Source organism: Choloepus didactylus, chromosome 19 (assembly GCF_015220235.1).
Source record: "Choloepus didactylus isolate mChoDid1 chromosome 19, mChoDid1.pri, whole genome shotgun sequence".
In the NCBI taxonomy this organism is placed as follows: domain Eukaryota; kingdom Metazoa; phylum Chordata; class Mammalia; order Pilosa; family Megalonychidae; genus Choloepus; species Choloepus didactylus.
The window spans coordinates 4,088,050-4,102,534 of NC_051325.1; positions in this window are offsets into that span (position 1 = coordinate 4,088,050).

Here is a 14,485-nt window from a genome sequence, read left to right on the forward strand (position 1 = left end):
GGCACACACCTGGGATTTTACCCTTCAAAATTTTAAACTATTATTTATGTGGAAAGTCAGCTTCATCCCCCAGTTGATGCCTGTCATTTATAGACATTGTGACAGCACCCTGATGATGGGTTTTGGAGGGGTAGACATTCTTCTGAACTGTTCTTCTAGATGTCTAGCAATCCCCAAGAGACAATCTTTGCAGCCTCCCTGCCTAGAACCATGTCACAATCCCACAGAGGCACAGATCACTGTTGTGGGAAAATGAGATTGCATCAATTAAGCTGATTATTTTAACATATTTACTGATGTGAATCATCTCCTATGTGTCTAGTAATGTGAAGTATTTTTTTTTTATAATCAATCACCAATAAGAAAATGATTCTGTTTATAACAATAATGATATGTATTTCATCATCTTGCTCCACCTTAGAAACTGATATCCACATTATCATTAAACAGTTTGTGATAACCCAAACTTTATTATCCCCAGATCTGCATGTACAAATTGAATGAAAAGATTTCAGTTATGAATGTGACTCTTGTATATTTCAAATGTTAAAACTGGGCTTCCAAGAGATGCTTGAGAATTCAAACAGGAGGAATGTGAAGCCACTATACATCAGCAAAACATAATTGAAGCTTTATGAATATTACCCAGGGATACTGCTCTGTACTTCTGTAGAATTCATGAGTTCATTATTTTTTTGAAATGGTAAGTCCATTTATAGGTGTTGACCATGAGGCTAAGGCAGGTTAACCTTCCCTGCCACACAGGTGTGATAAGTCAGGGGCGAGACTAGAGTAGGTGATTCTTGTAAATTCATACTCAGAGATGAGGGTTAACAGAAATGCATTCTACTTTCATGGGAGATAATAATAATGGCAGTGATGGTAACATGTAATATAACTGGAAACCTATGAATTCACACAGATGTTACTACTGAAATTCCCAACTTAACTTCTTTTGAGCTGAAGCACAGAGGGGAGGGGTAAGATCACATATTCAGGGTCACACAGCAAGCAGGGGATGGAGCTGTGCTATGATTTCCATCTGAACTAACTTAGAGGATCTCAGATACAATCCCAGGATTCAGTGACAAAAGGTCTCAAGGGCAGCTCTCGTGATTTTTCAAGGTTCCTGCATCCCTCAGGCTTTGGTAAGCTCAACCCCTTGCAAAGCATTCAGTGTGTAAGTCTATTGCCAAAGATGTAGTGTTTTACTTCATCTATGGGTGTGTAAAAATTTCACTGAATCCAAATTCCATAATCCTAAGCATCAGAAATCGGCACTTCTAGCACAACTGAGTTGCTACATGAAGACCTGATTCCTGTATATAAGTGGACTGATCTCCATCCACTAACTGTTTCTATTTTAACCCTGAGGAGGGTTTGAGATACCAAAAGTTGTGCCTCACTGACAGAGCTCAGTGTAGTTTTCTTATTCATATGCAGTTGGAAAAACAAAATGACAGGTTTAATATGCTGTGCATGATTTGCAAAACACTGAGATTGATTACCCATGTAAACAGAAATCTCTACCCTGTTTGAAAAATAAATGTATTAATAGGCTTACATTACCAAATTCAACCTCATAGTAACCCTTGAATATGCTTTTTCAGTTGACAATATGTTAACCCTAGCTAATGATTTCACAGAAAAATGAATGCACTCACTTGCCTCATAATTTACTGTTATTGCTATCACTAGCTATTGCCTCAAAATTTTGGAGTACATCATGTTCTTTTGTAACAGAGGAATTTATTGTATCAAAAGGATTTTCTGTAAATTTAGAGGGCTCTGGACTTGTGGTGGGTATTTGATATATCAGTGTATCCTTGGGAATAGATGCACAATGACCTATTCCAAATCCATCCACAATCTTTGACACAGTCTTATTCCCTGATCAGCTCACACAGCATATTTCTTTTGTGAAGGAAAAGGAACCTGGGTTTAGAGAAAGAGGCACCCTAAGAGAGGATTAGGCAACCCCAGCTTAATTCTCATAGAGAAAGACCAGAGAAAATGACCTTCCCTCTCCTATTACCTTAGCATAGAAAATACCACACGCATGCAAATCACCACTCAGTAAACTGATAAAACAATAGAGCACATTTAGTTAAATTTAGACTTCTCATACTGGAAAAATATTTTCTAGGATCATGGAACTCACCCATAAGAATGTGAAAAACTTGTGGTTCATCCTTTATCAGGTGGTGGCTCACAGTTATACATTGCTCGGTATTCAGACATGAAGGTAATTAGGACAATGCATCTGAGCACATGACTCATTATGGTTCTTCTTGTCCTGTCCCAGGTGCAGCTGAAGGGGTCAGGACCAGGCCTGGTGAAGCCCTCACAGACCCTGTCCCTTACCTGGTCTGTCTCTGGACTCTCTTTATCCAGCTATGATATGAACTGGATCTGCCAGCCTCCAGGAAAGGGGCTGGAGTGGGTTGGTGTTATAGGTGGAATCACAGAATTTAACCCCACTCTTCAGTTATGACTCAGCATGGCCACAGACAACTCCAGGAAAAAAGTGTATTTAAAGCTGAGCAGCCTGAGACCTGAGGACAGAGCTACCTATTACTGTGCAAGGGACACAATGAGGGGTAGTCAAGGTGAGCCCAGACACAAACCTGGGCATAGGAAATCATGACTGCAGTGGGCATTTGTGATGACCAGGGGTCGCTTATGGCCCATCCCAAGAGAGATGTGCAGAGAGGGGCTGGGAGGAGCTTCCTGGCCTGGTCTGGGGTTCTCTCTTCATTGTTAACAATGTGTAACCCCCAGAGAACTGCCATTGTTTCTTTTCTAAGCTAAGCTATGCTTTGATGTATAAAAGATGCAAAAAAAAGGAAGAGATTTGTGTGGTTTTTTTTTTAAAGAATATTACTACTTGTGTTTCTGTACTGAATGTGTGTGTGTGTGTGTGTGTTTGTGTATGTTTGCATATGCATATGTATGTGCTGTTTTGAATGTATAATGTCCCCCAAAATGCCATTCTCTTTGATGTAATATTGTGCAGGAAGATGTATTGGTGTTGATTAGATTGTAATTCCTTGAGTGTTTCCATGGAGATGGGACACACCCAACTGATGGTGATAACTCTAATTGGATAATTTCCATGGAGGTGTGACCCCACCCATTTGGGATGGTTTTGAATTAGTTCACTGGAGCACTATATAAGCTCAGAGAGAAGGAGTAAACTTGCTACAGCCAAGAGGGACACTTTGAAGAATGCACAGGAGCAGAGAGAAAAACTGCAGTTTACAGAGACATTTTGGAGATGGCCTTTGAAAGCAGACTTTTGCCCCAGGAAGCTAAGATAGGACAAAAGCCCAAGAGCAACTGAAAGTGACATTTTGGAGAGAAGCTGAAGTCTAGAGAGGAATGTCCTGGGGGAAAGCCATTTTGAAACCGTTACTCTGGGTCAGACACACCAGCCATGTGCCTTCCCAGCTAACAGAGGTTTTCCAGACAGCATTGGCCATTCTCCAGTGAAGGTATCCGATTGTTGATGACTTACCTTGAACACTCTATGTCCTTAAGACTATAACTGTGTAACCAAATAAACCCCTTTTATAAAAGCCAATCTATTTCTGGTGTTTTGGATTCCAGAAGCATTAGCAAACTAAAACAGATTTTGGTACTGAGAGTGGGGTGCTAGTGCTGCTGTGTTTGCAATACCAAAAATACTGGAATGCCTTTTTAAATGGATAAGGGGAAGATTCTGGAAGAATTGTGAGAAGCTTGATAGAAAAGGCCTAAACTGCTTTGAAGAGACTGTTTGTGGGAAGATGAACTCTAAAGATACTTCTGATGTGGCCTTGAGCAGAAATGATGAATGTGTTGTTGAAAACTGGAAGGATGGAGATCCTTGTTTTCAAGTGGCAGATCCTTGTTTTCAATTGGGTCCTGGTGTTGTGTGGAAGGCAGAATTTTACAGTAATGACCTGGACTATTTAGCTGATGAGATCTCCAAGAAAAATATACAAGTAGCCTGGCTTTTACTTGCAGCTTATAGTAAAATGTGAGAGGACAGAGATAAGCTGAGGAATGAACACTGGCTTTCAAAGAAAGCAGAAACTAATGGCCTGAAAGTCTCTGAGCTCCCAGGGGCTGAAACCCCAGAAGCTACAGCCCAACATGAGTATCTAAACATACATGGAACCCAGCCACCATTTCAGTAAAGCAAAGATTGGAGAAGGATTTAAGCAGAAAGGATTTGTGATGGCTTTGACCCCTGTGTGCTTCATGTGAAGCCAACAGAATTTTTGTGAGCTCTTTACAGACATAGCTTCTACCAGTCAGAACTGAAGGAGACAGACAAGGAACAAATTGAAGGAAAATTTCTTCAAAGACAGAGTCATGGAGGTTGAAGTCTGGAATCAAGTGGTCTCTGGCTGGGAAAGTGGCATGGCCCACATGCATGGAAAGGGTGAGTTTGCCCCAGAGGTCAAGGCTGGGCCTTCCACCTTGATGTTCAGGAAAAGTGTTGCCACCTCAGGCCTCAAAGAGAGTTAAGCATATACCCAGGGGCCTTGGGAGAGCCTGGATGCCACCCCAATCTTCTGAAAGGGTTCAGTGTGTGCTCCAGAGATGGAAGAGAATCTGGGTGCTGCCCCAATGTTTGAGGAGGGTGGGAACAAGAAGGTGGTCTCCCCAGTGTGTGGATATGTTGGAGCACTCACCCCAGTGTTTGGAGAGGAAAGAGCTGCTGCAAAGGCCCTTAAGATGGGGTAGACTGCTGCTTTCTTAAGCCCCAAGGATGCAAGGTAATTCTGTTAATGTCTCTCAGACTTTGAAATCTAATGGAGTTTGACCTGCAGGTTTTAGGAGCTGTTTTGGTACTGTTAACCCTGTTTTCCTTACTGTTTTTCGTTATGACAATGGGAATGTTTACCTTATGAATGTGCCTTCTTTGTAAATTGGAAGGACATAACTTTTTCTAACTTCACAGATCCACAGCTAGAGGAGAATCATGCCTTAGGACTGGCCATGCCTATAACTGATTTTGATGGGATCTTGTACTTAACTATTGTTACTTAAATGCTTTAAGTTTTTGTGATATTGCAATGGGATGTATGTATTTTGTATATGGAAAGATCATGTCATTTTTGGGTTCAGGGGGTTGGATGTGCTGTTTTGAATGTATTATGTCCCCCAAAATGCCATTATCTTTGATGTAATCTTGTGTGGGCAGATGTATCAGTGTTGATTAGATTGTAATTCCTTGAGAGTTTCCATGGAGATGGGACACACCAAACTGTTGGTGATGACACTAATTGGATAATTTCCTTGGAGGTGTGACCCCAACCATTCAGTGTGGGTATGAATTATTTCACTGGATAACTATATAAAGCTCAGACAGAAGGAGTGAGCTTGCTACAGCCAAGAGGGTCACTTTGAATAATGCACAGGAGCAGAGAGAAAAACTGCAGTTTACACAGACATTTTGGAGATGGCCTTTGAAAACAGACTTTTGCTCCAGAGAAGCTAAGAGAGAACAAATGCCCCAAGAGCAACTGAAAGTGACATTTTGGAGAGAAGCTGAAGCCTAGAGAGGAGTATCCTGGGAGGAAGCCATTTTGAATCCAGAACTCTGGGGCAGATGCCAGCCATGTGCCTTCCCAGCTAACAGAGGTTTTCTGGACATCATTTTCCATCCTCCAGTGAAGGTACCTGATTGTTGATGACTTACCTTGGACACTTGGGGGCCTTAAGACTTCACTTCATAACCAGATATAACCCCTTTATAAAACCTAATCCATTTCTGGTCTTTTGCATTTGGAAGCAGTAGCAAACTAAAACAATGTGTGTGTGTGTGTGTGTGTGTGTGTGTGTGTGTGTGTGTGTATCCTGCATTGTTCTTTAAATTTGGATGGAAGTGTAAACAAAATTATCTTTCAACTGACTTTGTTGCATTTGTTTTCTGAATTTAAGTAAATCTTCTGGAATGGCATTGAAAAATAACCTCCTATCGTCATGTACTGTTTGAGTTCTCAGGTAGCAGGAGGAAGATAGGGAAAGACTGGCATGGGCTCAGTTGCAGCATCTAGTGTCTTCAGCTTGTTCTCTCAGTCTTTTGTGACATCCAGGAAAAGTTCCCTGTACTTAGTATAAATCTTTTATATATTCTGCTTTGCTTACATTCAATGTTATCAAAATGTCACTCTCAGCTGCACTGTGTCCCTTTGTTTGTCAGCTCATTTATGTGTCCCCAGTGATTTAATTTAGACCCACCCCGAATGGGTGGTGTAACACCACCATGGAAATTATACAATCAGAGTCATCACCCAGAGTTGGGTGGGGCACTTCTCCATTGAAACACTCAAATTATTTCAATCTAATTATCACTGATATGTCTGCCCCACAAGATTACATCAAAGATAATGGCACTTGGGGGGCATAATACATTTGAAGTAGCACACCCATGGTTCCAGGACACACCATGTGTTTCTTTGGAAAGGTGTGTCTGGTTGCCAAAATACTTAACACTCTCTCTATGATGAGAGACAAACTCTGTCTGGATCCTCTGCCAAAACTGAAGAGGGGAACTTGGTGCCCCTGACCCTGTGGGTGCTTTAACTGCAGATGCACTAGGCTTGTCCCATTATCATCTCTTTTTGGACTGTGAAGCTTCATTGGAGGAGGGAGTGCTCATCTCTGTGAACTTCAGGCCCACAGTAGGATCAGGATTGTTGGAGCTCTGTTGACCCACCTGGGAGGCTCTAGACAAGTGTCTTTCCCCGTCCTTGAAATTTTGTTTTTGAACCCTCTGGAGTCTCATCTGGAAGGCAGGCAGTAAATATGCAAACTGAGGGGTTCCTCCCATTTAAATCCATTGCTATCCTTTCCCATTGCAGTCTCCCAGATAGCACATCTGCTGTCCTCACTGCTATCCCTTTCCATCCTCCTTCATAGCTGGAGTCTTCCAACATCCTTGCCCTCATATTGGCTCTTGTCCCAGGTCAGGGATGACCCATGGCTTGGGGTCACAGAGGAGGGTGGGGATGATGGATCCTCTGATCTCTGGGTCCTGTGTCTCTGACACAGTTGTTCTCACTGAGGTGCAGTTGGCGAAGTCTGTGGCAGAGGTGAAAAGGCCTGGGGAGCCTCTGATGATCTCCTGTAAGGTCTCTGGATAGAGTTTTACTGATTACTGGATTAGCTCATTGTGCCAGGAACTAGGGAAGGGCCTGGAGTTGGTAGGTAGCATTGATCCTAGTGATGCAGAGACACTGCAGCCTGACCTTCTGAGGTGAAGTCACCATCTCCATAGAAAACCCTGCCAGCACTTCCTACCTGAAGAGGACCAGCCTGAAGGACTCAGACACAGGTGTGTATTACTCTTCAAGGAGCAGTGAGAGAAACCACATCCTGAGAGCATCAAAAACCCTTAGGGAGCCCACAGCTTCAGAGTAAAGTTCTTGGAGACACCCTCCACCAGGGAACTCTCAAATACAAGCATCAGGGAAAAAATAGTCTTGTTGTGACCTCAGTAGTGATAATCGGATGAACAGCATCAAAATGAGACCCAGATTCATACCCTGACAAGGCAGGGGCCCTGCTTCTGGGGGACACTGATCCTTCTTGTCTGAACCAGGTTGCTTTTCTTTTCCCTCTGGCTCACATTGCGCCAATAAGAAAGCTTGTTACATCATTAACCAAAGAACATTGTCTAATGTGCATAACTTAGAAATGCCAAATACTTTACTTAGTGGCAGTTCCACACACTCTATCATTGTTTCCCTTCCTTCTTTTCCTCCTTCCTTCCTTCCATGCTTCCTTTCTTCTTTCCTTCCTTCTTCTCTCTGACCATCCTCCCCCATTCCTTTCTCCCTCTCACCTTTTCTGTAGTGTTTTAAGACAACTTTCTTCTCTTTTGGTTGTTCTCATATCAGTGTATAGAGGAAACACAATACAGGTTACTCTTTGTATAAATGCTTGTATTTCTTCATTAGATGAAACTGCCATTATTTTTTATCTATCTATCTATCTATCTATCTATCTATCTATCTATTCATATATCTACTTACCCATATTTAAAGATCCATTTCTTTCCTCCCACCTCTAGTGTAGACATGAAGTAAATTCTCCTCTAAAAGCTGTTCCTGAGAAATAAATACCAAATTATCTGTGTGCATTGGGTCAAGTTGGAGAGTAGGGAACTAAGATTTCTCTGAGTCTATCCACAGCTGAATGTGTCCCTAAAGCACAAAGTTACTTGAAAGTTGCTGAGGTTCTGTTCACTATCCTTATAAATCCAAAGACATTCAAACATTTATAAATAAATACAGACATCAGAGTTGGGTGGATGAGACAAACTTTCACAAGAATGAAGGCTCTCCTATGTGGTTTTGATCTGCATTTCCTTAATGGCCAGTGAACTTGAGCATCTTTTGATGTTTCTGGGTTGTCTGTAATTCTTGCCAATTTAAAACATTGGGTTCTTGGCATTTTCTGTTGATTTATAGGATCTCTTTATATATTCTGGATATTAAACCCTTACCTGATATGTGGTTTCCAAATAGAGTCTTTTCTGACAAAGTTCTTTGATGTACAGAAGTGTTCAAATTTGAGGTGCTCCCATGTATCTATTTCTTTCATTGCTTGCACTTTGGGAGTAAGGTCTGGGAAACCACCTCCTGTAACAAGATATTTGTTTCCCTACATTTTCTTCTCAAAGTTTTATAGTTTTAGCTCTAATATTTAGGTTTCCATCAATTTCAAGTTAATTTTTGCATGAAGTATGAAATAGGAATCCTCTTTCATTCTTTTGGATATGGCTACCCAATTCTTCAAACACCATTTATTGAAGAGGCTGCTCTCTCCCAGTTGTGTTGGCTTGAATACCTGGTGAAAGATGAATTGTTTGTAGTTGAAAGGGTCTATTTATGAACACTTAATTTGATTCCATTGGTCACTCTATTTATCTTTATGCCAGTATCATGATCTTCTGAACTCTGAGCAATTGTAATATGCTTTAAAATCAGCTACTGTGAGACTCCCCACATCTTTTGACTTTCTCAAGATATTTTTTGGCTATTTGGGGCACAGTGCCTTTCCAGATAAATTTTGTTATTGTTTTTGTGTTTCTTCAAAGTAAGTTGTTTGGATTTTTCTTTGAATCTATAAATTGATTTACATAGAATTCACATCTTACATATATTTAGTCTTCCTATCAATGAACACCATATTTTCTTCCTTTATTTATGTCCTCTGTGATTTCTCTTAGCAATTTCTTGTACTTTTCTGTTTATAGGTCTTTTATGGCCTTGGTTACTTTTTTCTAAATATATGATTCTTTTAATTATAATTGTGAATGGAATTTTTTTTGGATTTCTTCCTTATATTGCTCATTAGTATTGTATAGAAACTCTACTGATTTTTGCATGTTGATCTTGTACCCTTCAACTTTATTGTATTCATTTATTAGTTCTAGTAGTTTTCCTGTTGATTTTTCAAGATTTTCCACGTCATATGCAAACTGAAAATTTTACTTCTTTCTCTGCAGTTTGTATGCCTTTATTTATCTTTGTCTCCTAATTGTCCAGCTAGAACTTCAAACACAATATTGATTAACAATAGTAAAAGTTGGCATATTTTCCTTGGTCCTTATTTAGAGGGAATGATTTCACTCTTCCCCCATTGAGTATGATATTAGCTGTGGATTTTTCCTAGTTTGCCTTTACCATACTGAGGACAGTTTCTTCTATTCCTGTCTTTTTGAGTGTTTTCATCAATAAAGGATGTTGAATTTTGACAAATGTCTTTTCTGCATCAATTGAAAGGATAATGTGGTCTTTCTGCTTTGATTTATTGTTGTGGTGTGTTTTGTTAAATGAAATATTCTGTGCATACTTGGAATAAATCCCTATTGGTCATGGTGTGTAATTGTTTAATGTGTTTAATGTGCTGCTGAATTCAGTATGTGAGGGTTTTTTTTGAATATTTTTACATTCATAATCATTAAGGAGATTGATCTATAATTTCTTTTCTTGTAGTATCTTTTTCTGGTTTTGGTATTAGAGTGATGTTGCCTCATGGAATAAGTTATGTCACTTTCCTTTCTCTTCAATTTTTTTGAAGAATTTGTGTAGGATTAGTACTAATTCTTTCTATAATGCTTGGTAGAATTCTCATGAGAAAGTGTCTTGTCTTGAACTCTTCTTTTCTTGGGTGATTTAGATGACTGATTCAATCTCTTTATTTTTGAATGCTTTTTATTAGACCATCTATTTCTTCTCCAGTAAATGTTGGTTGTTCATGCTTTTATAGGAAGTTGTCCATATTGCATGAGTCTGATATTAGCACATAGCTGCTCATAGTATCCTCTTTTTTTGTTTTTTTTTAGCAGCTTCAAATAGCACCCATTTTTTATCACACCACTTCTGTGAGTCAGGAGTCTGGACATGGCTTAGATGGGTCCTCTGCTCAGCTTCTTACAAGTATGTAATGAAGGTTGTGGACAAAGTGTATTCTCATCTGGAGGCTTGACTAGAGAAGGATCTGCTTTCAAGCGCATTTAAGTTTTTGGCAGCATTTATAGTACCATGTGGCTATAGAATTCATGTCATCTTGCATCTTCAAATCCCACAATAGAGAAAGAATTTCTTCTGTTTGTAGTTTTTCATTTCAGGGCAGGACTGACCCCACTTTTAAAGGGCATACATAAATAGGTCAGGTCCAACTAGGATGATATCCCTTTTCTTATATATTCATTTTATTGAGATATATTCACATACCATGCAGTCATACAAAACAAATCGTACATTCAATTGTTCACATTACCATTACATAGTTGTACATTCATCACCAAAATCAATCCCTGACACCTTCATTACCACACACACACAAATAACAGAAATAATAATTAAAGTGAAAAAGAGCAATTAAAGTAAAAAAGAACACAGGGTGACATTGTCTGTTTCCTTCCCCCATTTTTCTACTCATCCATTCATAAAGTAGAGAAAGGGAAGTGTGGTCTTTATGGGTTTCCCAATCCCATTGTCACCCCTCATGAGCTACATTTTTATACAATCATCTTCAAGATTTATGGGTTCTGGGTTGTAGTTTGATAGTTTCAGGTATATACCGCCAGCTACCCCAATTCATTAGAACCTAAAAAGTGTTGTATATATTGTGCATAAGAGTGCCCACCAGAGTGACCTCGTGGCTTGTTTTGGAATCTCTCTGTCACTGGAGCTTATTTCATTTCCTTTCATTTCCCCCTTTTGGTCAAGATGTTCTCCATCCCATGATGCCAGGTCTACATTCATAGTATCCTCTTATTACCTCCTTTATACTTATGGGATCTGTGCTTATGTCCCCTTTCCCATTTCTGATATTATTTATTTGCCATTCTCTCTATATTTTTGATAGCCTATGTGTCCAATGATTTTATTGATTTTCTCAAAGAACAGGCCTCTCCTTTTTTGACTCCATTATTTTTATGTTCTCAGGCTTATTTATTTATGCTCCAATAATTGTTATTTCATTCCTTCTGTTTGCTTTGATATTTCTTTACTGTTCTTTCTCTTGTCCCTTCAGGTGAACAGTTAATTCCTTAATTTTTGCTCTTCTTTTTTAGTATTGTGATTCAGGATAATAAATTTACCTCTGAGAACCACCAATGCAGCATCGCATAAGTATTGATATGTTGTGTTTTCATGTTAATATGCCTCAAGACATTTACTAATTTCTCTTGTAATCTCTTACTTGACCCATCTGTTGTTTAAAAGTTTCAATTTGGAAGCTGATTTAAGCTGAATTCAAATTATCACAATATAAAAGGTGTACCAATGACATCTGATTGGAAGGAAGTATAAAAACACATCTAAAATGTAATTAAATTCAAGTCTATTGGGAAACTATTAATATAACAGTTATTTTTGGAAAAGAGTGTTATAGGAGGTTCTGTCACTCTTTATTACATATTGTGGCAAGCTTTAAATATTGTGAAATGAACATCAATTACTTTTTTAATCATAAAAATAGATATGAAAATCAAACAATGCAAGGCAAAATGTCTATTGTTTAGCCTCAACATATTTCTGAATTTTCCTTCCTTCTGCCAGTTGTTTTCCAACTTCATTCCAATATGATCTGAGAAAGTATTTTATAAAATATCAAAATTTTTAAATGTATTTTAAAGTATTGCTATTTATTGAGATTTGCTTTCTGACCTAAAATGTGGTCTGACCTGTAGAATGATCCAAGAGCACTTAAGAAAAATTTTATCCTGCTGTTGGGGGGTGTAGACTTTTATAAATATCTGTTAAGCCTTGTTCATTTATTGTAATATTCAACATCTGTATTTTCTTGGTACTTGGCTGGATGTTCTATCCATTGGTGAGAGCAGTGTATTGAAGTCTCCAACTATTATTGTAGAATTGTGTATATCTTCCTTCAATGTTATCATTGCATGCAAAATATATTTTGTGGTGCTTGTGGTCATTGCATAAATATGTATATTTGTTTTGTCTTCTTGATTAAGTCTCCCTTTTATTAATATGTAATGTTCTATTTTGTGTCTTTTAATTGTCTTACAATTGAAATCTAATTTTTCTGATACTAGTATAGGTATCCCCACACTTTTCTGGTTTTTGTTACATGAAATATCATTACTGAACTTTCACACTCAAATTATTTTTGTCCTTTTGTTTAAAGTGAGTTTCATGTAGAGAGCATATAGATGGGTACTGTTTTTAATCCATTCTGCCAATGTAAGTCTCCATTTTTTGAAGATTAATCCATTAACATTTAATGTTTTTACTGTAGTGCAGTAATTTCTTCTAGTTTTTGGTTTATTAGAGATTGTATGTCATATCTCATTTTTTCCTCTCTTCCCTTTTGCCTTTAGAGATAGTTCTCACTTCTACACTCTTCTCCTAACCTCTCCTTCTTGTCTTTTTCTATCAGCCTGTAATACTCCCTTTGGCATTTCTCAGAGAACAGAATCATTTTCACAAACTCTCTCACTGTCTGTCTGAAAATATTTCAAACTCTCCCTCATTTTGAAGGACAGTTTTGACATATATAGAATTCTTGTTTAGAAGTTTATTTTTCATTATCTTAAATATATCATACCACTGCCTTCTCACTTCCATATTTTCTGCTGAAAAATCCACAGATTTTCTTACCACGTTCTCTTGTATCTGGCCACTTTCAAAATTCTCTCTTTGTCTTTGACATTTGACAATCTGATTGACTGGTGCCTTGGAATAAGTTCATTCCAGGCTATTCTCTTTGTGGATCGCTGCATCTCTGGGATCTTTAATTTTATGTCTTTCATAAAAGATGGGAAATTTTCTGTGATGATCTCCTCTATTAATCTTTCTAGCCCTTTTCCCTTCTTCTCTTCTTCAGGGACACCCATGTCATTAATATTCATATGTTTCCTTTGGTCATTCAATTCCTTTAGAAGGGCTCATATCTTTTTCACTGTTTTCCTTATCTATTCCGTTGTGTGTAGAATTTTATATATTCTGTCATCTAGTCCACTATTCCTTTCTCTGCCTCTTCAAATAAGTTTTAATAAGTTTCCATTGTCTTTTCATGTTTCATTCCCATAAATTTTGCCACTTGTTTATTCAAACATTTGAGTAATCCCTTATTTTCACCCAATTTCTTATTTATATCCTTCATCTCTTTTGCCACATCTTCCCTCAACTCATTGATTTGATTTTATACCACGTGTGTTTGAACATCTTTAGTAGATTGTTTCCACTCCTGTAACTCATTTGAAGTGTTAGTTTGTTCTTTCACTGAGCCATATCTTTTTTTTTTCCTAGTGAGACTCATAATTTTTATTGGTGTCTAGGAATCTGGTATCCACGATTTGTACATTCTAGAGGCCATTTTCATTCTTTTACCTTGGTTAAATCTGTTGGCTGGCTTTTTTGACTATCTGTTCTTTGGCATTGAGTGCAACTTATTCTAGATCTCTAACATAGCTTCTATTTAACAGATAAGAATTATTTAGCTATTTTTTTCTTGTCCTGCCTCTAAGTTTGTCTCTCTGGCCAGTATTCAGCTTAGCTCCTCCCTCCAGTCTCCATCACAATGCAGTCTCCCCCAGAAAACAGCAGCCTGCCTTTGGGAGATATGCACTTGGCACTACAGCAATTTCTCTCTGTTTTATTAAAAGAAGTCTGCTGGCTTCCAGTGGTGCTCCATTTTTCACTGAGCAGCAAGCCCTTGGTTTTGTTTAGAGTATTGCTTCATCCATTCAGTCATCCTTATTTCTCAACTAAAACTGTGCCAGGGTTCTCTGTAGGGGTTGTTGACCAGCTCCAGGGAGCTTGTGATAAGGTATGGAGAGGTTCTGAGAAGTCCTAAAATTCCCTTGCATTTTCCAGTCTGCACAGCAGATGGCACTCTTTTGTTACTTATTCATCCTTAGAAGATGTTAAGCTTGGGGATCTGAGGCTTTTTCTGACCAGCTGAGGCTAAATTACCTCTTGTCTCCCAGCTGAATCTTGCTGGGCAG